The sequence below is a fragment of the Equus caballus genome, chromosome 15 (genome assembly GCF_041296265.1).
Source record: "Equus caballus isolate H_3958 breed thoroughbred chromosome 15, TB-T2T, whole genome shotgun sequence".
Lineage (NCBI taxonomy): Eukaryota > Metazoa > Chordata > Mammalia > Perissodactyla > Equidae > Equus > Equus caballus.
This window is the reverse complement of record NC_091698.1, coordinates 20,026,205-20,047,593: the sequence shown is the minus strand read 5'-3', so window position 1 is coordinate 20,047,593 and position 21,389 is coordinate 20,026,205. Positions and strand designations below refer to the sequence as shown.

The following is a 21,389-nucleotide window of genomic DNA, read 5'->3' as shown; positions in this document are numbered from 1 at the left end:
TCTTTAATTTTTAAAAATCAATATACCAAAGTAATCTGCATTTCTACCCACAAACAACAAACAGAAACTTTAATCTTAAAAAAAGACATTTATAATAGTATAAAAAAATTAAGTATGAAGGAATTATCAAACAAAGATGTATAAGATCTTTGTGGAGAAAATCATAAAATCTTATTACTAGACATTAAAGGAGACCTAAATTATAATCCCAGCAGATTTTCTTCAGAAGTTGACAAGCTGGTTTTAAAATTTAAATGGAAATCAAAGTACCTAGAATTGTCAAAACAATCTTGAAAAGGAAGGACAAAGTTGAAGGACCTACACTGATTTCAGAAATTGCTATAAAATTGCAGTAATTAAGACATGAGGATAGATAAACAGATCAACGGACTAGAAGAGAAAGTCCAAAATTAGACCCACACATATACATTCCACTAGTTCTTGACAAAGGCACCAGTGCAACTCAATGGGGAAAGGAAAGTCATTTCAATAAATGGTGCTGGGAACAACTGGATAACCTTACAGGGGAAATAATTAACTTTATCCCTTCCTCACACCATATTCAAAAATTAATTTGAGATGCATCAAATTATTTTAAAATTCAAAGTTAAAACTATAAAGCTTCCAGAAGAAAACAGAATATCTTTGGGAACTTCGGGTACATAAAGATTTCTTAGGATACAAAAAGTGCTAACCATAAAAGAAAAAAGTTGATAAATAGGATTTTATAAAAACTAAAAACTTGTATCCATTGAAAGATACCATTATGGAAATGAAGAGGCAAGCCCCAGACTGGGAGAAAAATTTGCAATATATACCTCTGGCAAAGGGCTCATGTCCAGAATATAAAAAACTCTTACAAACCAATAATGAAAACACACACTTATTTTTAAAATGGGGAAAAGATTTGAAAAGGAAGGTATATGAATGACCAATAAGAACATGAAACAATGTTTACCATCATTCGTTATCTGAGAAAGTTACTTCAAGCCACAATGAGATACCATTTCATTCCTATTAGAATGGCTACAGTGAAAACAACCAACAACACTAAATGTTAATGAGGACGTAAAACAACCAGAAGTCTCACACTTTGTCAGAAGGAGCATAAAATGGTAGCGTTACTTTGGAAATCTGGTGGTTTTTATAAAGTTAAAATGCATTTATCCCATTACCCTACAATTCCACTCTTAATGTTTCCATTTCTCTTGAGTATATACCAATATCCACAGAAAGACTTGTACAAAAATGTGCATAGCAGCCTTACTCATAACAGCCCAAAACAGGAAACATCTCAGTTTTACCCATTTGCACCCACTTAAGTGTAGCGTATTCACACAGTAGAATACCAGTTGGAAATAAAAAGGAGTAACAAATGCTGAAGGCAACATGGCTGAACCTCAAGAACACTGAATGAGAGAAGCCATACACATCCCGGCTGTCTCCACCTATACGAAGTTCAAAAGAGGCAACCCTACTCGACAGCGATAGAAATCACAACAGTGTTGACTTTGGAGAGAAAGGGGCGACGAAATGGAAAGGGACCCAAGGGAACTTGTGGGGTGACAGAAATAGACTGTATCTTCTCCGAGGTACGGGTTACACAGGCGCGTGGGTTTGTCAAAATTCACTCAAATGTGCACTTAGGTCCTGTGTATTTACCATATCCCAATCATGCTTCAATAAAAAGAAAAATTTCCCCTAGCTGAAGCAGAGAAAAAATGCAATTCCAAGAAAAATTTTAACAAGTACACATGGGGGTGTGTGTGTGTGTAACTCGACCAGCAGATTCTGAAATTCATATGGCCGAGAAGGGCCAAAAAAAGTAAGACAGTTCTGAAAAAAGGTAAAGGGCCTTGACTCAACAGGTAACAGTAATATAAAGCTATGGTTATTACGATAATGTGGTACTGGTAGGAGGTGAGACCAAGAGATCACCTATGGGTGTCCAGAAACAGACCACGCACGTACGAAACACTGAAATATGCCAAGAGCGGCACTGTATATCACGGGGCGTACACAGAGCGTATATACGTTTAATCAACAGTGCTGGGACGATGGATATCCACAAAGGAGGAAAAAAAGAAGCTAGATTCCTACCTTGTACCACGCATCAAAATTATTCCAGATGAATTTAGATTGTTAAGTATGAAAGCATAACTTTAAAATATTGAGAAGAAAATATGAAAAAATATCTTTTTGCCCTTAGGGTAAGAAAGAATTTCTAAAATAAGTAGTAGGGCCCTTGGGGGCCAGCCTGGTGGCACAGCAGTTAAGTTCGCATGTTCCGCTTCGGCAGCCCGGGGTTCACGGGTTCAGATCCCGGGTGCGGACATAGCACCGCTTGGCACACCATGCTGTGGCAGGCATCCCACATAGAAAGTGGAGGAAGATGGGCACGGATGTTAGCTCAGGGCCAGGCTTCCTCAGCAAAAAGAGGAGGATTGGCAGAAGTTAGCTTAGGGCTAATCTGCCTCAAAAAAAAAAAAAGTAAAACCTCTTTTCTTCGAAAGATACCATAAAGCAAGTGAAAAGAGGAAAATATGGGGACGGGGGAAGACAATAACATCATGAATCTGACAAAAAACATACGTGGATGATACAGGGGACTCCTACAGAAAGCAAACAACAATGATCTAACCAAAGAACGGGCAGAATACAGGAACAGGCTTCTCACAGAACAGGAAACAGGAATGGCCAACATACACGGGAGGATGCTCAGCTTGACTAAGCATCTGGAATTGCAAACTACACTACAATGAAACTCTTCACACCCACTAAGCTGACAAAATGTTTGACGTGTGATGACACGAGGTGTTTGCAAGGACACAGAGCAATGAAAACTCTCCCCACGGCTGGTGGAAGCTCCCCAAGCGCCAAGACCACTCTGGCGTTCTCCAGGAAGCCCGTGACATTGCTGAGCAAGCACGCATGCCCGACAGAATTCATGTTCACCAGGGCACAAGCAGGCAAGTCGGCAGCAATCTTGTGACAGATAAAGGAGAACTGGAAACAACTCAACTTTCCTCAACAGGATGGACCACCATAGAGACGAGAGAACGGACACAGCTACCCACAAGGATGAACGTCAATGCTGAGGGGAAAGTTGCAGAACACTCTAGACTCAAAGATATATAAGGCTTTCCAAGACCAAAAACATGAAAATCCAACTAACATAATATTCAGGGTTTCAGCCACAAAGTTAAATGATAAAGGAAAGTAAGAGAGTGACGCACACAATGCAGGGCGGGCAGGACCAGGAGGGGCCGACGCCAGACTTCTAAGGTGTTAGCAGCGTTCTGTTTCTTAAGCTGCAGTTTCTTTTATTATTCTTCCCTACAGCTCACACAGACTATAGATATTCTCATAAATGTATTCATTAAAAGTACATATATATGTAAAAATAAAATTCTACTCGTTTCCCCAAACCAGCTTACCCCGGAAATAAATAGAGAATGTCAATTTAATAATCTTGGTAGGATTCACAAAATGCATGTTCCTTGTTTAAAATTTCATTTAATGGAAACATTTACCATTTACATAAGAGATTTACTTGTAATTTCTTAGTTCATCTAAAACCAATGCTTAGTTTACACTGTATCCATATTTACAAAGCCCAATATCAGGCATCCGATCAATTCTTTCCATAAATCCCCCTGGATTATTAGAAGATGGAGGAAGACACCGACATGGGGTAGAACACCCAGGAGGGCAAGTGTCCTGCTTGGGGTCGGGGCTGCTGCTTCCAAGAGGCCAGGCTCTTACTCCCTGGACCTCCACCTGGCTGCAGCTTCCTCGGCAGCTTCCAAGGCCATAGGAGTATCTGCACACTATTCAACCAGTGCAGGACTGGTGGTACTAACTGCCCTGCTGCCCTTTGCATTTTTCTGTACTCAATCTCACCAAAGCCAGGCCTCATAAAAAAAGCCACAGCAGAAAGAACATGGAATAATAGCAATGTTCAAAGTAGACAGATTGTCTAGACGTAGAAAGAGGCTTGTAGATCCAATGTTATAAGATTAAAAGTATATATATATATAGACTCCTGATCCGAGCCAGAAATAACTATATTCTGCTAAAAGAATGCTATGACAAAGTAGCATTTATTAAGATGGGATCCTTACCGGTAATTACTGTTCTTGAACCAAAGAATGACACTCTGTTATCTCCTGTCACAGAATGTGCACACAATATGACAGCAACCTTAATCAAGATGGGCATGGTGTCCTATGTGGCAGCAAAAATCTCACATTTGAGAATTACATCAACACTTTAAAATCAAACAAACTCTTTAGAGCCCTAAGAGTGCAGCTATGTGGGCACGAGAGATTCACCACTTCGGAGGAGAGAAACCCAAAAACCCATCAATGGGTATCACAGCCCTGTAACAGGAGGCCCTTCCCCACAGACAAACTAAAGATTACTTCTTCACCTGGGCACTTTTAAAATGACACTCGACCTAAAGTTAGATTTGCTACTGTCTCACTTTACATTAAATTTTTTTTCTTCAGTTCTGATAGTCCATTATAAGTGTATAGAGATCAAATGGTCATTCTAATGTTTGGCCCAAAGCCAGGAGAGATGCAAAGTCAATACACGAAGATGGGAAGGAACACGGACCTTACACCTCAAACATCCCGTCATTACCCTCCTTCAAACACTCCAGAAAGTACGCCACTGCCTAAAGGACATCTGCACTCCGCAAAAACGTGAAGCCCCTAAAAGTCCAACCTCAGCCAACCTTTCCTCTCTTATTTATAAAGAGAAGTTACAGCTCTTAACCTATTCATGTTATTTCACATTAGTCACTTCTTGTGTTACCCACATTCAGTTATGAATTCTTGAATTAGCTAGCCGCTTGAGTTCGAAAGAGCCAGTCTCTAATCCTGCAAGAGTCCAAGGCACTCTACAAGCCGACCAGCTGTCAAGAGCGATCCTGAACCAAAACTACTCCCTGGGCACCTTTTCAAGGGACCGAAACTCTAAGTCAGAAAACAGTGATCGTTAACTGCAATGGTTCGATTGAATGTAACAACAACAGTCCCTAAAGTGAAAAACACTGCCTCATTCTCACCTGCCTACTGCGTGGCCTCTGCATATGGAAGGGGGGGGGGGGGGTCAGGCTGGTGTCAGAAGTGGGCGTGGGGAGGACTGCGCAGGCCCACCCGTAACCCGTGCTGATGGCCCATCACAGGCACTCGGGCACTCAGAGTCAGTGCTTGCTTGCTTTGCATCATCCCATGATTTGCAGTATTTCTATAAATACAATGACTTTTTTAAAAGTTTGTATTTCGTCATCTTAATAACGGACTTTCCCTTTATAGAAAAAAAATGTTCCTTAAGGTTTTCAATTAACCTGGGTAAACATATTTATTAAGACCCTGAAGCCACAGACAGATACCAATATGCATTACAGGGGACAATCTTTGAGAAAACGGAATATGTCAGTTCTAAAAACCAGACCTACAAGGGAATTAACAAAAGTTGTCACATATTCTGACGCTCGTGGGAAGGGCCGAGAAGAACGCAGACACTCCCAAGCTTCATCAGCCGTTTTCAGCTCCATGTCAGCGGGTTACTATGTTGGTCCCATAGGATGGGGGGGAGGAAGCTAAAGCGCAGAGGACAGAGCGGAGAGATGACTTCATCCTGCGAAGAGGAGGGGCCAGAACGCAGTGCTCTGAACACAGCAGAACACTCTCCTCACTCCCTGTGTTGTTTTAGGCTGGTCCCGAGAGATGTGCAGGGGACGAAAACTTAGAAGCAAGCGCAGGACCCAGCAAGGAGGCTGACCTGCTATCTGGATTGGGACAGCCCAGAAAAGTCAGGTGTGCATTCAGTGGGACGAGGGCGTGCGCTGGCATCGGCCTGGCTCAGGCCAGCTTGCTAAATAAAGCAGAAGCAGTGTGGACAGTTCCCAAGGGGCCTGCCGCCCAGGGTCCAGCCTCTGTGTTTGCACCCCCATGGCCCCAAGCACAAACTCTGACCTTCCCATGGATGAATAACCAAATCACAGGGCTCAAAATTCTTTACTGGGTAAGAAGAGGCAAACCTTGCTGGCAAAAGTTCTTCCCTGCAGGCCACCTTCAGACGCTCTCTTTGTACTAACTTAGCACAATGAAATGGTAACCGATGTCCTCTACTAAAATCCAACGGCCGAACACCTCCACTTCCCAGGGAGGACTCCACAGGTGCTCTGCCCATCACCTTCACAGTCTACGGAAAGAACACATTCAACAAAACCACACCAGTGCCTCAAAACTTCAGTTCGACCTCAAAGACGAGTATTGCTAGCTTTATGGGCTGATTAGCTCTTTTCTTAGGATATAAACTGAATCTAACTACAATCGACATCATCTCAAGATCAAGAAAAGCATGAGCTGTCTTAGTGACCACTCTAAAGTCAGATAAGAGGTGATATACGACCTAAAGGCTCAGTGGTCCCAAGTATAATTCTGTGTGTGTGATAAGAAGGCTTGAAATTTTTGTTTTTTAAAGCGCAGTTGGCTTCTTGGGAAAAAAATCTCTCCTAAATCCTCAAGGAAAAGGAATAGCGTAATTGGGGGACTGGGCCTGTGGAAACAAAACAGAAACATGACGGGAACAAGACGACATTTATGTCCCAGCCCACCAGGGGCAAGGGCGCGGGACTCTCTTCCTGGGGCCCGGGCCCCAGCGGAGTTTCATCAGAGCTGCTCCTGCTGTTGGCGGGGGCATGGAATGCATCCCAACATCAAATTAAAATGTCATCAAGGCGTGTCGCCTCTGTAGTATTCCTGACAAAATCTATCACCACGACCTAATCACAAGAAAAGGCCATGGAAACGCAAACTGAGAGACAGTCCACAAAGACCTGAGTCTCTTCAAGAGGGTGCAGGTCAAGGCAAATGAGGGAAGATGGAGGGCCTGTCATGGACTAGAGATCAAGGAGACCTGACAACAAAATGCAATGCGAGGAAACTGGATCAGAAACAGGACCACGGCACAGAAAAAAGGCATGAGCGGAAAACTGATGACATCGAATAGTCTGTAGTTTGGTTACTAGTACTGATGCTAACTTGCTAGTTTTGATCCCTGTACTACAGTCATACAAGACGTTAGCAACCGGGGAAGCTGGGTCAAGGGCACATGTGAGCCCATACTACTTTGCAGCTCCTTAGTGAGCCCAAAATTACCTCAAAACAGAGAGGTAAAAGAAAAAGATAAATGTAATCACAGTTTACTGGTTTATCATCTTGCCTTAGAGTAATCCAAACACAGCAGAGAGCTGAGAATCTCCTTTTCTAGCAGGAAAGGAGCTTGTTCAGAATGATCTGGGTATCAGTAACCAAAAAGGACAAAACGGAACAGGCCACAAACAACAGTCCAACAGAAAGCCCCCTTAGGCCTCAGGCTCCTAGGGCAAGCTTACCATCCTTTAATTGAGTTACTCTTGAAGGTGACTTTTCTCAAGTTTAGTGTTCTAGCTTAAAATGGCAGATATGAATAGCACCTACAAATTAAGTTTTTTCTCCTGTGAATGCATTTCAAAGGGAGAGTCTGGGACTTGCGCTCATTTGAAAGACTTCCCATAGATGAGCTGAGATGGGACCAGAGTGAACATCAGCGGACTCCTGCTGGGTCCAAAATCTGACAGACAGGAGCCTCAGGAGCAGCCAGCCGGCAAGCGCCTCTGAGATGCACAGAGGGCTTCAGGTGAGCAGAGCTGGGAAAGAGCAGGTCACGAGCCTTCTCAAGGCCCTCCGTAAGGACCACAGCCCCAGAGCGAACCGGGGCCCTTGGGTCAGTACAAGGCAGACGTTCTCAGTGTTAACCCGGGGATCCTGAGTCTAGTGGCTTGGCCACCTGCTTATGATCTTGGGTGAGTCACTTAGAGCCACTAGGCCTGTCACTTGCTTATAAAGTAGGAATTTGGACTGGACTACATGCTTCTCCAGCACTGTTCTCCAGCTCTTCTGGAGGACAGGGTATCGCAGGGGAGGTAAGACTTCTGGAACGCTCATCGTGTGCCAGATGGCATTAAGTGCTCTCTTCATGCTCACAGTGAGCCTACAAGGTGAGTACTATCATTATTCCATTCTGCAAGAGGTCTAGAAAGGCTGAATGACCCAGAGGGAGCTGAGATTACAACTGAGGCAGCTTGACTCAAGAGCACATGCCCTTAACCACTGAACCACACTGCCTGCCCAGGGTAAAAGCTGCTCCAAGTCTGGATGAAGGATGAGCACCAACTGACTGTGGCCCTGGCCAATGCCTGATGGCCGCCTCTTAATAACTCTGAGCACTGGGTTTGGTCAGATACTGTGCACTCGATATAAATGATTCCCTTTCACTCTCACGATTCCTCTGAGAGGTGGATATTATCACAGACATACAGAGATTTTCAGCAGCTCGCTCGAGGTTACATAGCTACAAGGCAATGAAACAGAGACTTCAACCTCAGTTTCTGTTTCTGACTCCAAGGCCATATTCTTCCCCATCTTTTGATGGAAGGGGCAAGTGTGATTTCAGAGCCTCTCCCAGAATTCAGCCCTCCCGAAGAAAGCACCAACTCCAAACATGAGGCCACTGTGGTGGGGCCTACAGACAACCGTCCTGCCTTCACCCCTCCTAAGGGACCCATGCTATAAGCAGGGCCCTCACTTTCCCATCCTGAGTCTAGAAGAAGAATCCTATTAGTTTCCCTCATGCTACCTCCTTAGGTTTCTGTGCTGCCAAAATGGCTTACCCCTGCTCTATGGCCATAAACGACTTTTGTCACAAACAAATACTTCTCACCAAACGGGGTTCAGCGTCAGCATTCCCTCGCTCAATTTCAGATACGAGTGACACATTTACACATTTCTCCACTAACCTAGTAATCTTATCAAAACAGGATATATATTCACATGACATAAATGATTCTTTCGGAACTGTATCCCCACTGGCCCCACGTCTTCTCTAAATTCCCACAGCCATCTGCCTAATGACTCAATCTTGAAATTTGCCAGCAATCAACAACAAATTTATGGCCTTGTAGCAAAGAAAACTTTTCCCCCTTTGAAAATTAGGACACCACTTGACAATCGTTTCATGTTATCTTTTGCACTCACGTGACAGACATAGCATAGCATAAGACCAGTTACAGCACAATAAACCTGCTTCAATGACCTGAGAGAGCATCTAAAAAAAGAAGAAGAAAAAAAGAAGATAGCTAAAGTCTAACATCTAACTTGCCATCTTGATGTTATCCTGGTACATACCCACATGTAACCATCCACAGTTACATTTAAATACATATATATGTAAATATACATACCTATGTGTATATATACCATAAACAGTATATACACACCACACACCCATGTGTGTATACATATATCTGGGTGTGTCTATCTGTGCACGCATACAGTGTATGTGAGTGGACATAGGTATGCATCCTATGGATCCTCGACTAGAATCATCAACAGGTATAACTGAAGAAGAGATTTAGGAAGGCACGGGGAGGTGAAGAGGAGCAGAGCGGGTGTATGAGTCTCCGAGGTATTTCCTTCCTAACATCTTTCTCAACACCGGACCTTCAAACAGCCACAAAACATTACTGAGCGCCTACTGGATGCCAGGCAACTGTCCTCTTTTACATACATTACTTTTCCTGAATCTTTAATTTACCCAACAGCAGCTCCTTGACTATCAAGAAAAGCCCTTGATCTCAAACCATCTGTAAGATTTCACAACACGCTCAATGACTGCCCCTGCTCTTCTGCACGAAGCACTCAAGTTCGTTTGGGGTAACTGCAAATTAACTTGCTACTTCTACATTCATTTAGTAGTTATGTATTTTTTAATAAAGAAAAACGGGTTAGGTTTGCCACAGAGGAGATGAGTTGTAAAATAAGGGCCAAATTATTCGGCAGTGTCCAAACACCTGGCTGCCACAGATGATTACTTTAACGTATTTCTAATGAGGACTGGATTCAGACCAAGATGAAGATGCTTAACCCATTAAGCAAAATTTCCTCGAGTTTTCTTAAAGGATCACAAATTTTTACTACTAGCATGAAGGAATGAGCCACAATAACTACTTTTTGTTTCTTAACAGCAATGCTAGCTGCAAATTAGGCCTAGAAAATTTAGTGTTTTTTTCAACAGTGAGCTCTGTACTTTTAAGACTTGTCAAGTGGAGCTGCCTGATGGAAGAATGGGCCCTTACAAATCCCTGTTGCTGGAGGGTTAGGCAGAGGCTGAAGCGCACTGGGAGCCTGCAGGGGTGGACAAGTTGCCCCAACTCTAGGACCAGAGAACTGCTGCCCATGGTCATGAGTCGAGGAGAAAAGGCAGAGTGCATGCAGGTGACGGTGTTACCGCGCGTCTCCCCCCACACCTTTGTAACACGTACACCGTGAGGTGTACAGCAAACTTGAACTGAGAACCCACAAGGACCGAACTCCAGAGCAGAGCATTCACTGGTAGCAACCACTCTGAGCATAAAAGCACTGACTTTACAGAGCCCACCATCCTCATTTATATTTATTAATACTTTATCAAGCACCCACTGAGTGCCAGGCCCTGTGCCAAATGCTACTTTCCTTATCAGGATGCATGTATCTTTTCTAACGTTACCCCTATTTTGATTGAGGAAATTGAGACTCAGAATGTGCGGTAAACTACCCAAAGCTCACAGTTAGGCGGTGGCAGGGTCAGGGTGTGAACCCACAGCCCCACGCTCATCACCACCTAGGAGCAGCACTGCCCCCATTTCAGAGATGAACTGGGGCCTGGGAAGGGCCAGCTGCAGACAGTTCTAGGGGATTCTGGTCAGTGCTCTTTGTAGCATAAACACGAAAGAGCCGCTTCCATGACTGCTGAGACTGCTTGTCTGGCAGAAATGGAAGGAAAAAGAAAAGGAAGCAGCGGGCCAGATGTTCCTCTCTAAATGCCTACAGTGCTGGGAGCCCTCAGTTGTCCACCAGCTTCCGGCTGGCCAAGAGAGATCAGAGGGCCCACGAGGAGGACGCAGTGGGCATTGGAAGGCCCTCCAGTCCTCAGTTCTGACTTCAAGTAAGCCACCTGACGCTGCAGCAGGACCCTCCTCCCACACCTGTCTCAGCGCCTTAACCTGTCCCTCCAATCTCCTGCAGCTGCCTTCCCTCCGCATGGACAGGGGCCTGCCCATCAGCACTTCACCAAGGGTTAAACCCGCTGGGATAGGTTCTGGCCCCAACACCCAATCCAGTCCATTTGCATTAAGAAGCACTGTGTAAACCCTCATTTCCAGCAGCCGGGGAGGGCTCCCAGAGTGGCCCGGGTGCTTTGTGAGGGTCACCCAACAGCCCTTCCGCAGAAGCAATGACAGGTGCCGATAACTGGAGACTACAGCTTCTGTGTTTAAAGTCATCCCCATATAACACACAGGCGGCAAGCGGGAAACCCAACTTCACCCGCACCTCCAGAAAGCAATGGAAAGGAAAAATCCCATGGTGGTAGCAGCCGCCAACCGTTGATCTGGGCTGATAAGGGGCGAGGTCTCTTCCCTCCTCCCCAACACAGCCCTGCCCAGTCTCCCAGTTGAGACCAACAATTCCGGCCCGAATGTGACCCGGAATCTGAGTTCTCAAATCCCAAGCGCTCCAGGAAACACCAATTTCAGCGACCAAACCATTCCACACCCGGGTGGGGGCAAGGGGCCCAGGGTGAGGTCCTTCTGGGCCCGTCCCTCCATAAAACCAAAAGCCTCCCCCAAACAGGGACTACTCCGATCTTCCCCTGCCCCAAACACACACCCACTCACACCCGCTCCCTCCTCACACGACAAGCCACCCACCCCTGCGCAAGCCACCAAGCCCCCGGCCCCCACGCCGGCACACCTGCCCGGGTCCGCCCGGCGCCCGCCTCCCCGCTCCCGCCGGCGCACGCACACCTGCGCGCCCGCCGGCCCCGCCCGGCCCTCGCACTCACCCGCGCGGCGCCCGCCGCCCGCCTCCGCCGCCCCGCGCCGGCCCTGCGGCCTGGGCCCGCGCCGCCGCCGCCGCCCCGCGCCGGCCCGCCGCTCCTGGCTGGCCCGGCCCCGCCGCCGCCGCTTCCCGTCACGTGGGGCGGCCGCCCGGCGCCGCGGAGGGCGGGAGCGCGGTGCGCCGCGGGCCCGCCCCGTGCCCGGCCCGGGGGACACCCCTCCTGCCTCGGCGCCCTCCCGCCCACGGGATCCCAGGAGCGCCCGCCCGCTGCGGCGGCCGGAGGGTGGAACAAGCCGATTCCTTCGAGCGCTTCGAACAGCGCCTGGCGCGGGCGGGTGCCCGTGAGTGGCAGTGACGACTGCTGTCCTTACTGTTTCCTCCTCTCGCGCCCGCTGGCAGGGCTTCGTGAACACCCGGGCCGGGCCCGATCGCCCGCCGCTCTATTTCTAACGCCAGAACAGGCCGGGCAGAGTGCAGGCGCTCGGGAAATACCTGCTGAATGAATGAAGCCAGCCAGCCAGCCTGGGAACAGCTTGACCACGCTGCCACCTGACCCAGTGGGGCTTGAGGAGCTGATTTGCTGGTGGTGGTCCCCGTGGAAATGAAATGTATTGCTGGGCATGAGCTGCCCGCCCCCAGGCCCAGAGCTAGTCCAGGGCCCCGGGGCCTGAAAGGGATTCCCGGGGAGCAGTATATTTGCATGATATACTTATTTAAGAGGGGGGTCCTGGGACTCTTTTACACATTCCTTTTAGGAAAGTCAGTCAATAGTTGTTCCTTTGGGTCAAGCCACGATGAAGAATCCTAGGTTACCTTGAATCCATGAACCTGTCTTCGGTATATAGTCAAAATCCAATTTATGATGAAAGAGTTAGAAAGCTTCCTCCAGAGTTGTCAAAGCTCAATTATTAGCATATAAAAAGTCAAGTTTTCTCAGTAATATCCCGGGACTTTACAACCCACCAGTAACCTGTGGCCTCAGCTTTCTTCCAGACCCTGTAGATTGCAAAACAAAGATGTTTTCCGGGGCCAGGAGTTTACTAGATTCTACTCTGTGGTCTTCTGTTTCAAAGGCAGAAAAGCAACCCCCAAAAAATACTAAGTGAAGGAAATAAAGAACCATCAAGAATCAGTCTTCTGTGGCCTGTCCTCTACCCCCTTTCCTTCGTGTGACTTCATAGTCACTCATATGCCCCATCCCCAGACAGTACTTCAGGTCTGACCCAGTGGAACTAGTGTCACCTGCTCAGCCTCCAGGTAAGGGACCAGTTTCCCAGCCGTGTAGAGCTATGAGCAATGTACAGAAATTGTGCTTCAAGGGCAAGTGGTAATGAATGGACTCTTAGGTCTCAAGGGGCCGACAGCCAATGGAGCCAGGGAGCTGGAAGGCACCACAGCAAATCCAGCCCAGGCCCATGGAGAGCGTGTGCTGGTCAGCAGCGAATCACTGGCCCAGCTGGACCTAGAATCCACATTCACCCTTTTCCATTTTATTGCTCCATCATCCCAACCGGCAGAGAACCGCCCAAGACAAGTTGCAGAGTAACATCTGCTGACTGTCAGACGCTGGGCTGAGGGCCCTACAGCCATGATCTCATTTAAGCCTAGCCATATCCTTAGGAAGTAGTCACTATTAATTTCTCCATTTTACAGATGAGTTGACTAAGGCAAAGAGAAATGAATTACTCGTCCCAAATTCCATGGTAGTAAGAACAGACAAGGATAAGAACCCAGAATTCAACAACACAGTGAATTTTTTTATCTATAAAATTAAGTTCTATTGATTGAATAGTATATGGAACAACATTTGTGTTGTGCTTTAGACAATCTAGGAGTGAAAATGTGCGTTAACGAAAAAGAGATAATTCAGAAATAATTACTTCCTTTATGAAAGGATTTACCATAGGATTCTTAAAAATGGCAAGCTCCACATGTGCACATTATTCCATCTAGAAACATTTGTTCTTCCCCCAACTTTCTGAGAAGTCTATTTTATATATGACACGTACTTGTATAGAAATAATTATTCCATAAATGTGCAAATATTTGCATCAAGCTAATTTTAAATTCCTCATGTTGTTCCAATTGATTGCATTTAAGAAAAAATAGTCGTATGTTTTTCAAAGGAATTAATTAACTTCACTTATTTATTAAGTATCCCTTGGACCCAAATTAAACATGCTGAGTATTTTATAGGATGTGAAAAAGATGTGTTCTAATAGGTTAAGGAAGATTAAGAGTTGAATGGATATGACTGAATGCTTTAATCGTTGCTGTCTACTCCCAAAACTTAACACCCTCACACTTACACACACTCACACTTAACCCTGGGTTCCTCACATCCTCACTGGCTGTAAGCTCCTGGGGGCAAGTGTGTCTATCTGCGTGTAGGAAGCACTCAACCAATTTTTGAAATTCCTGATGCTCAATACCAATAAACTAGCTTTAAAGAGGTTATCTTTTAAAGATAAAGAGAACTAGGTTATCTTTTAATGCTAAGACTCTATTACTCTAATTTATTAAGCTCTCTTTTTTAAAGTACACATCTAGCATTTTTACGTATCATTTTAGATGAGGTTAAGCAAAGAAAGGGTACATTTTCGATGTTTTTAAGCAAACATAGCTTACTACATGCCATGTTTTCAGAGCTTTTACATGTATTAGCTCATTTAATGATTTATACACATATATTCACATACTCGTAGTCTATATTCAGGAAGCTTTTTGAACTGTTATGCAAATCAATTATTTCTCAAACAGCTCCTATGTGCCAAGTACTATGGCAGAGACTGCTGAAGATAGTGGAATGAGGAAGACACAGCCCCTGACGTCAAGCAACTAAATTCAGTGCAGTGGTTTATGAAGAATGATTGATAATCAGCAGTGTCAGCATCACCTCAGAACTCGTTAGAAATGCAAATTCCCATGCCCCCACACCAGACCTTTGGGGTGGGGCCCAGCACACTTTTTTTACAAGCTCTCCAGGTGACTCTAATGTTCACTGATTTAGTGGGACATGTGGAAGAAATACCCACCTAACCAGATGCTAAGGAAAATAATGTGCTCTAGAGGTTTGGTGACAGTAGAGCTCAGTTAGGCAGTGCCTGAGGATCAGGAAAGGATTCTTCAGATTCATTCAGCACACACTTACTGTTCTTATACTGTGTACCAGACACCGGGCTAGGTGCTGAGAACCCCAAGATGAAAGAGACACTGTTTCAAGTTGCTCACGAAAGGGGTGACCTATGACATAGGTTTTACAAGAAAGCCACTAGTTTATGTATGAAAATGTATCTTTCTTATGATCTGATTGTAAAAGGAATGAAAAATGACAATAATAAAAAGTACAATCATTAATTATCATTATGGTGCTGAAGGTAGTTATTTGAAATTCAAAGCAGAACTGTGGTTCTAAATAGCTAACATGGGTCCAAAATGTGAAATGTTTTTTAAATTGTTACATTCACTTTGAAGCGCCTTAATTTTACCTATGCTCAGATATATTTTTGACAACTAATGATAAAATATTTGTAACATAGATATCTTTTTTTTACTTATTTTGTTTTATTGTGGTAATTATTGGTTTATAACATATAAATTTCAGGTGTACATCATTATATTTCCATTCCTGTGCAGATTGCATCATGTTCACCACCCAGAGACTAATTACCATCCATCACCACACACATGTGCCTAATCACCTCTTTCACCCTCCCCCCTTCCCCCTTCCCCTATGGTAACCACCAATCCAGTCTCCATTGCTATGTGTTTTTTGTTTGTTTGTTTTTAACTTCTAGTTATGAGTGAGATCATACAGTATTTGACTTTCTCCCTGTGACTTTTTTCACTTAGCCTAATACACTCGAGGTCCATCCATGTTTTCACAAATGGCCAGATGTCATCATTTCTTATGGCTGAGCAGTATTCCATTGTGTATATATACCACATCTTCTTTATCCATTCGTCCCTTGATGGGCACCTAGGTTGCTTCTAAGTCTTTGCTATTGTGTATAATGCTGCAATGAACATAGGGGTGCATGTATCTTTACGCATTTGTGTTTTCATGTTCTTTGGATAAATACCTGGCAGTGGGATAGCTGGATCGTATGGTAGATCTATTCTTAATTTTCTGAGGATACTCCATACTACTCTCCATAGTGGCAGCACCAGTTTGCACTCCCACCAGCAGTGTACGAGGGTTCACTTCTCTCCACATCCTCGCCAACACTTATTGTTTCCTGTCTTGTTGATTATAGCTATTCTGAGGGATGTGAGGTGGCATCTGGCTGTAGTTTGATTGCATTTCCCTGATAGTTAAGGATGTTGAACATCCTTTCATGTGCCTGTTGGCCACCTGGATATCTTCTTTGGAGAAATGTCTATTCAGATCTTTTGCCTATTTTTTAATTGGGTTGTTAGCTTTTTTGTTGATGAGATATGAGTTCTTTATATATTTTGGATATTAACCCCTTATCGCATATATGGTTTGCAAATAATCTTCTCCCAATTGTGAGGTTGTCTTTTTGTTTTGTTGATGGTTTCCTTTGCTGTGCAGAAGCTTTTAAGTCTGATGTAGTCCCATTTGTTTATTTTTTCTATTGTTTCCTATGCCCAGTCGGACATGGTACTTGGAAATATGCTAAGACTGAGGTTGAAGAGCATACTGCCTATGTTTTCTTCTAGAAGTTTAATGGTTCCAGGTCTTACATTCAAGTCTTTGACCCATTTTGACTTAATTTTTGTGTATGGTGTAAGATAATGGTCTAATTTCATTCTTTTGCATGTGGCTGTCCAGTTTTCCCAACACCATTTGTTGAAGAGACTTTGCTTTCTCCATTGTATGTTCTTGGCTACCTTGTCAAAAATTAGCTGTCCAGAGATGTGGGTTTATTTCTGGGTTCTCGATTATGTTCCATTGATCTGTATCTGTTTTTGTGCCAGTACCAGTAACATAAATATCTTAAATATTACACTACCAACAAAGGAATCAACATCCAAAGTTCTCAGTATATATTTGACGATTCATTTGTCCCATAAACATTTATTGAGTACCTACCGAGTGGAAGCACTGTGCCTGCTAGTGACCAGGTAGGAGATTCAAAGGAAATGTACAGACCCTGTCCCAGAGGAACTCATAACCCGGTGAAGTGATGATGTCAGAGAAGGCAGTGTTTGTTGGTTTCCCTCAGGTTTGTTCTTGTAAATTATAGGCCCCAAACAAAAATGTGAATAAAACCTCATGATCTTTGAGTGAAGGGAAAATTCTCATAATACTGAACTTAAAAATGTGTGGTTACTATATAATACAGATAATAAAGTAGCAGGAATAAACTTCAGTCTATTTGAGTTTATACTCAAATGTGTAACAAATGGAATTTTTTTTCTGTAACTGAGATTTATTTCTGTGTAAGCCCCCACTCAGCTGCAGTGACAATAATCTTATCAGCGGAGGCCCTCCCCCTTCCTCGGGGCTGTGTCTTGGGTAGGGAATTTCTGAAGTGCGAAGATACAGGAGAAGCTGGAAAAATCAGGTCCTTGAGTCACTGGTCCCCACAAGGATTCCAAGATGTTTTTTGTCCTCCATTCAGGTGTCAGGTTTTCAATCTTTTGGTTTCGACGCTGACAGGCCTGTCCCCTCCAATCATGGCAACTGCCTGGATTGAGGGTCGGGATGTCTGTGGCTTCCTCGCCCTGTGATGTGGCAGAATTCTCTGTGAGGCTGCCCTTCTGCCTAGACATATCTGAAAAGTCATCTCAAAACTTATTAGAAATGCAATTTCTCCCCCTTCCTTCATCAGAAACTCTGATTAAAACACAGTCAGCAGAGGGCAAATTCTCTGAGGTTCCTCTCTCCGAGGCTCTGCCCAGGATGGCGCGGGCCAAATGACCAAATAGTCTGTCTTTCCCTTGGAGAGGGGAGGGGTGTTAGAATCTCATTCTACTTCCTCCTCTCTGAATCTTGATTGTTTTTCTGCCTCAGGGGACACTCCTTTTATCATGATTTTTGCTTCAAGGTCACCTAGAATTATGTTAATAGATTTAGCTTTAAGCAGGGCAGTACTTTTAGTTTTAAAGTGAGAAGTAACAGGAGAAAAAAAGCACAGATCCTACCTGACGCAAAGCATTTTTGCTAATGAAGCTTCAGGTTAGGTGACAGGCCTGAAAAACCACAGGGAACGAGAGCACAGCAAGGACCTGTAACCGTATTTTCAGACTCTTAAACTCTATTCTTTGCCCACCTGCACCATCATTCTGCCACTTCTCTCCTTTGATGACAGTCAATAGGCTACAACAAATCTCCAGGCAGATGCAACAGAGGAGGCACCTTACATACTAGAGCTCCAAGCTCATAACATCATGAAGTGACGTTATAATTTCCACTTCACAGGTGTGGAAGCTAAAGTGAGGAGACATGAAGTATTTGGCCTAAGTGAGTGCTGGAGCCAGGGTTAGAATCCAAGTCTGGGCCACTCCAAAGCCTGCCCTTTCTCTACCTCTCTAGACTGCCCCCTATGACCGAAAACTTTCTAAGCACCAGCTACCAGTCATTAAGTACCTACTCTGTGCTCAATGTCTTCTGTAATCTCTACTGCTTGGACAATCTTCACGGAGGGGAGTAGCACAGCATTTTTCTTATGAGAAGACTGAAGCTGAGAGACTTGAGTAACTTCCCCAAGGTCTCAGTGCAGCAGAACAAAATTTCAACTGACGTCTGTTTCCAGTCCAGGGTCCTTCTAAGGGAGCTGCTTTTGCCACTAAAACCATGTGCCTTCTGGTGAAGCAAATGGGGATAATAATACCAGTCACACTGATTTCATTATCTTTATGAAAATCAAATCAGATTTGGATATTGAATACCATGATATTAAAACTATCAAGTTAATACACAACTTCAAATTAGGACATCCAAATACCGGCCTCAGTGCAGTTCTAAAGCTCTATTCCATTTTGGGCAAGTCATTTACTCTCTTTCAGATCAGCTTCCTTAGCACTAAAATGAAAGAACCAGACTGAAAAACTTTTTTTTTTTTTTGGTTTTTGCTTGTTTTGTTTTTTTGGAGGAAGATTAGCCCTCAGCTAACTACTGCCAGTCCTCCTCTTTTTGCTGAGGAAGCCTGGCTCTGAGCTAACGTCCATGCCCATCTTCCTCTAGTTTATACGTGGGACACCTACCACAGCATGGCTGCCAAGCACTGCCATGTCCCCACCCGGGATCCGAACCAGTGAACCCTGGGCCGCCGAGAAGCGGAATGTGCGAACTTAACCGCTGCACCACCGGGCCGGCCCCCAGACTGAAAAACTTTTAAGTTTCTGCCCAGCTCTGCATTCCATTTCTAGATAAAGTATCATATACATAAATGATTAAGAAAAATTCCAAACAACCTCTCAGCTTTATCCTGTCTTTTTGATTTAGCATCTCACTTATTTTCCAATACTCTTTCAAGGTTTATCTTTTTGTTACTGAAACCAAAGTGGGTTCACCTCCTGGCAAGTTAAATCAGACTCTCCATCAGAAGTAGCTGTCAGACAAAGTAGGGTGTGTTTGCAGCAAATAGGAGGCCACACAGAATCATTTCCAAAGTCATGGCGTTCCAAACAAAGGGAAGCATGCCCCTTTTATTTCAGGTGGGGAATGAATATGCAAAAGGGAGAAGTGGACATTCTGTTTGGCAGGCTCAGTTGGAAAACATGCTTTCACATACATTACAGGTTACAGCAATAAGGCCTAAGCTCCTCCTGGAGAGATCTTAGCTGTAAAAATAAGGTGAAGGTCATAGGCCTCACTCTTGTGGTGAGGCTTGGTCTGGTTCAGGGTGGTTGGTGATCGCATCTCTTAAACAGTTAAATGCTTCTGAACCCACCCTTGAGTTCCTCGGGGCAATTAGTCTTGGTGACGTTTTGGCATCCTCAGAATTGATCATATTTTTGTAGACACTGCAATAATTTCCAATAAAATGACACACCATAGAGGATGCAAATAATGAGCATTTAGAACACGTCTGCCAGTCTAAGTTTTAAATGTGCAAAATATTTTGGGTTGTATATCTCTTTCACAAATGATGAAAGAGAAGTAGAAAAGATTTCTTACTAAATTACCAGGGATTAGATCATAATTGACACCTACAACAATTTGTTTAAACTAAAATTGTTACTTCACTGTAGTCATAAGTGCTGTCAATGAAAATAACCCATAACCAATCTATAAATGAAAATTTGGGTGAGTTTATTCTGAGCTGAAATCTGAGGACCATGGCCCGGGGCTTTTCTTTCCGAAGAAAGAGAGGGCACCAAAGAAGTGAGGTATACAGAGTGGTTATATACCCCCATACAGGACGTTTCACATATGATTGAAGTGTCCCTCCCACAATAGTCACGAGATTGCCCTGTCAGCACAGCCCTTGATGGACACATCAGGTAGTGTTTGCTCTCTCAGAGGGCGTAGCAGGAGGCAAGTCTATTGTCTCAAGCTGGGTGGTCACAGGTGAGCGCAGCAATCAGTTCCTAGCCTAAGGAAAGATGCTTAATCCTTAAAGAAATACCAATGTTGGGAGGGGGAGGGGAGTTGCACCTTTATCTCAAGGACCTTTGCTCTTGCCATAGGGAATCTCTAAAGCAGATATACAATGCGTGCTCAACTCGGTCAGGCCCTTTTGGAAAGACAAGGTCAGGCCTAATTAGGTTTACACAAAATGGCTTCCTCATATACTCCAATATATCCTATTACTTGCCATTTTTATTTGTCAGTGCAGAGAAAAAGTACTTGAATGTCAGTATCACTACTTCCTCATTCTCCGATCTTGAGTAAATCACCCTCTCTCTGCCTCAGTTTCCTCACCTGAAAAATAAGCGTCCTAGTAATTAATACATACCTCATAGGGCTGTTCTGAGGAATGAGATAATCCATATAAAACGCAGTACCTGGCACACAACAAGTGTCTAGCAAACACCTGGCTGTTGTCACCAGCGTTTCTGCCTATTATTATTTTTTTCTGTTATTATTTTCATATGTGAGCAGTTAATTCTGAGTATTATTTCAGGGAACATACACTTGAGTGCCTACTACGTGCGAGGCGCTGGGGTCACAGGGAATAAAGTCCCTGGCCTTACATCATATTGAAGGAGAATTAGGAAACAAACAATACACAGCTTACATTTAGAAAACCAAGATAATTTGAGATATGACAAGGGCCATACGTAGGGTAATGTCTAGCCTTCCCCGCCTCTTGCCCGCGAGGCTGCCCCTGGGCTCCCTTTGGCCTCCGCCACTGGATGTCACTGGAGCGCGACCAATCGTGGCCGGCTCCGCGACCTTCGCCTTTTCCTTTCTGCCTGCGAGACTTGGAACGCCAATGGTTTCTCCGGGAGACGCCTCCTTCCTTTCTTTCGCGGTGGGGGGTGGAGGGGGCAACCCCCAGCGACAGCCAGCCCAGCACCCTAACCGCCGCGAAAGGCGGA

The 21,389-nt window shown here is 44.6% G+C and overlaps 1 protein-coding gene across 1 annotated transcript in view; it reads right to left on the bottom strand.

Moving 5' to 3' along the window:
* TGFBRAP1 (transforming growth factor beta receptor associated protein 1) overlaps positions 1-12,073 on the bottom strand; it is a 67,849-nt gene extending 55,776 nt beyond the window's left edge. The window contains exon 1 of the mRNA XM_023618494.2: positions 11,938-12,073. The gene's annotated coding sequence lies outside the window, so the exon portion shown is untranslated. The remainder of the gene's footprint in view (positions 1-11,937) is intronic.
* Positions 12,074-21,389: the final 9,316 nt, after the last annotated feature.